The sequence below is a fragment of the Dendrobium catenatum genome, unplaced genomic scaffold (genome assembly GCF_001605985.2).
Source record: "Dendrobium catenatum unplaced genomic scaffold, ASM160598v2 fragScaff_scaffold_409, whole genome shotgun sequence".
Classification (NCBI taxonomy): Eukaryota; Viridiplantae; Streptophyta; class Magnoliopsida; order Asparagales; family Orchidaceae; genus Dendrobium; species Dendrobium catenatum.
Window position 1 is genome coordinate 445,210 of NW_021318871.1, and position 2,998 is coordinate 448,207.

Consider the following 2,998-nt stretch of genomic DNA (forward strand, 5'->3'; position numbering starts at 1 on the left):
CATGTTAAAGGTATGAGAAAGACAATATGCTAGAAATTTTGAACAAGATTTCCATGAACTGAAGTTAATATTACATGTGAAACTCAACATGAATGAATGTGAAGAGAAAAAATAAACTTGTCACCTAAAAGTTTATCGGTACTTATATGTAAGTGCACTTAAGTTTTGATAAAATTACTAGCATAGCCACTCTATGTTCGAGCAAGTATTTTCCAATATTTTTTCTTGGCTTATGTGTCATTTATTGAATGGAAAAAGATGATTTATAGTAGCAACTAAAGATAGATGGGAATTCAGGTGCTGATTACTAGACAAGGTTGTCATTATCTCTTGAAAGGGACTTTTTAAATTCTTAGATTTTTCTGCTTTTTCCTCAAGTTGACGCATGACCATGTTTGCTTTATTATATATTTGTTAGTCTCCTTTAAAAGTTTTAACCATGGAGAAATGATGGACTTTGAATGATTTTGAAAATGAGACCATTATGGAGAGGAAAATTTGTTTGTGTACTTGGCATTTAAAAAACAAAGATTTATATTGTATAGATTTCAGAAGTATAAAAGTAAACAAAATGCATACCAATAAAAGAGTAAATAAAATGTATGTGGAAGGCATGGAAGCAAGAAAAGATGCCTGAAATTGTGATTTCCATACAGTTAACATCACATGTAAAACTCAACATGAATGAATGCCAATAGAAAAGATAAACTTGTCAAATAATACTCATCGAGAAGTTGATGTATAGTTAGATGACTATTGCACCCTTATGTTTTCATAAAATTAATGAAAGACAGCATAATATGTGACAAGTGTTTTTCTACATGTTTTGTTTGCTTGCGTAGAACTTGTTAAATGGTAAGGATGATTCATAAAAGAAATCGCTGATAGTTAGGAAAAAGGGCCATGATAAGGAGAACATGCTATTCTCTCTTGAAAGGGGATTCAAGTATTCGTAGGTTTAATTTTTTATGCATTTGAGACATGACCATACTTCTTTCTTTATTATATATTTGACAGTCTTCTTCAAAAGTTTCAACCATGGAGAAAAGATGGACATTGAATGATTTTGAAATTGGGAAGAAATTAGGGAGAGGAAAGTTTAGCCATGTGTATTTGGCTAGAGAAAAGAAGGTACATGCTTGTTAATAATACCTTGAACTGAGATATATCCACTATTGTGATATTTCTTATTGCATGGAGACCACAATGAACCATCAAATATACCCATTCTTTTTTGGATGACTATTATTTTAATACTACTAACTTGCATACCTTCATTGTACATTAATCATATAGTAGCAATGAAAGTTCTATCCAAGAGTCAGCGAAAGCAGTTTCTGGTTGAACATCATATTTAAAGAGAGGTAGAAATTCAGAGTCATTATAGATACCCTAATATATTGCGTTTATATGGGTACTTCTATGATCAGGTTAAAACTCTTAACTGTAATCGATGCAAGCAACAAATCAAGTTAGCATACAACTTTGAAAAGTTACCTTAATTTTATTTTTATCATTCTATTTTGTTGTAGACTAGAGTTTATTTGATACTAGAATATGCAACAAAGGAGAACTTCACAAAGAACCATAGCGGTGCAAATATTTCAGTGCGAGGTGAGCAGCAACAGTAAGTACTCCACTGAATTTTTGATTGGATCTCAATAATGGAATTTGGAGAAGGAATTTCTGCTAAATTTTTATACTTGTATTGATTATCCAGTATATATCATCTTTAGCTCGGGCGCTTATCTACTTGCATGGAAAACATGTCATTCATCGAGATATCAGACCAAAGAATCTACTACTTGGAGTGAATGTGATTGGTTTGATCTCAATTGCTTGTTTAGATGTTTTTTTATATATTTTTTTTTTATTTCTGCTATGCACCATGTTTATGTCGGTTTACTTTTGGATAGGGTGATGTAAAGATAGCAGATTTTGGGTGTTCAGTTCATACATTTGATTGAAGGAAGACAATGTGTGACACTTTAGATTACCTTCCACTTGAAATGGGTAATAGCTCATGTTGATGGCATTTTGCATATCTTTCCTGATGAACGAATGATTTAAATTTGCTATTTGCAGTGGAAAGTGTAGATCATGATGCTAGTGTAGATATTTGGAGCTTGGGGGTTCTATGCTATTAGTTTCTCTATGGTGTACCACCATTTGAGGCTAAGGAGCACTTAGATACATGCAAAAGGTTAGCTTGATTTTGTTTCTTCTCAACCCAACCATTTGACTATTAATATGTTTGTACTTAAAGTTGTTTTAACTTCTTTCTGCACATTGGTTTCAAGTTTAGAATGATAAAAGCATCTTCGGAACGGCCAATGATGATTTGAAAAAGAAACTTGGATTCATGCCCTTTTTTATCAAGTAATGCTTCATGATATTATTTTTCTCTAAATGCAGAATCATTAAAGTTGATCTCGAATTTCCCCCAAAACCTAAAGTCTCTTCAGCTGCAAAAGACTTGATAAGCAAGGAACATACCCAGGACCTCCCTATCTGATCTTACAATGTCTTCTCTATATTGTTTTTGCAATCTCATTTCATTTAAGAAGCTTTCAACATTTTGGTTAGATGCTCGTCAAAGAATCCTCATGTCTCCCATTTCACAAACTACTTGAACATCCATGAATTGTTCAAAATGGCGATCCTTCTGGCATTTACTGAAATTTATTTTCAATAGTATCAATTTTTGACCATTCCCCAACATTTTATTCATGCAACATTTGTTTGCTACAATGAAATGTCTACTTGAAAAAAGCTATCAACTATTTGTTGTCTTTTATATAACTCTTTTTTTATTTTGTTTTTCTTTTTCTTAGAACTTTGGCATGAATCATCCCTGAATATTCATTTGAAATACTTGCCTTCTTTGAAAAATTAAAGGTGTGCTTGACTATTGTTTTAATGGAAATTAGAAGAGGCAAAACTTCTATAATATGCATAATTGTAGAAGTTAAAGAGAAAAATTTTCATGTTATGCATA

General features: G+C 31.9%; 1 pseudogene; it reads left to right on the forward strand.

The window, feature by feature from the left end:
- The first annotated feature begins 981 nt into the window (after nucleotides 1-981).
- On the forward strand, nucleotides 982-2,679 carry LOC110112341 (annotated as a pseudogene).
- The last annotated feature ends 319 nt before the right edge of the window (nucleotides 2,680-2,998 follow it).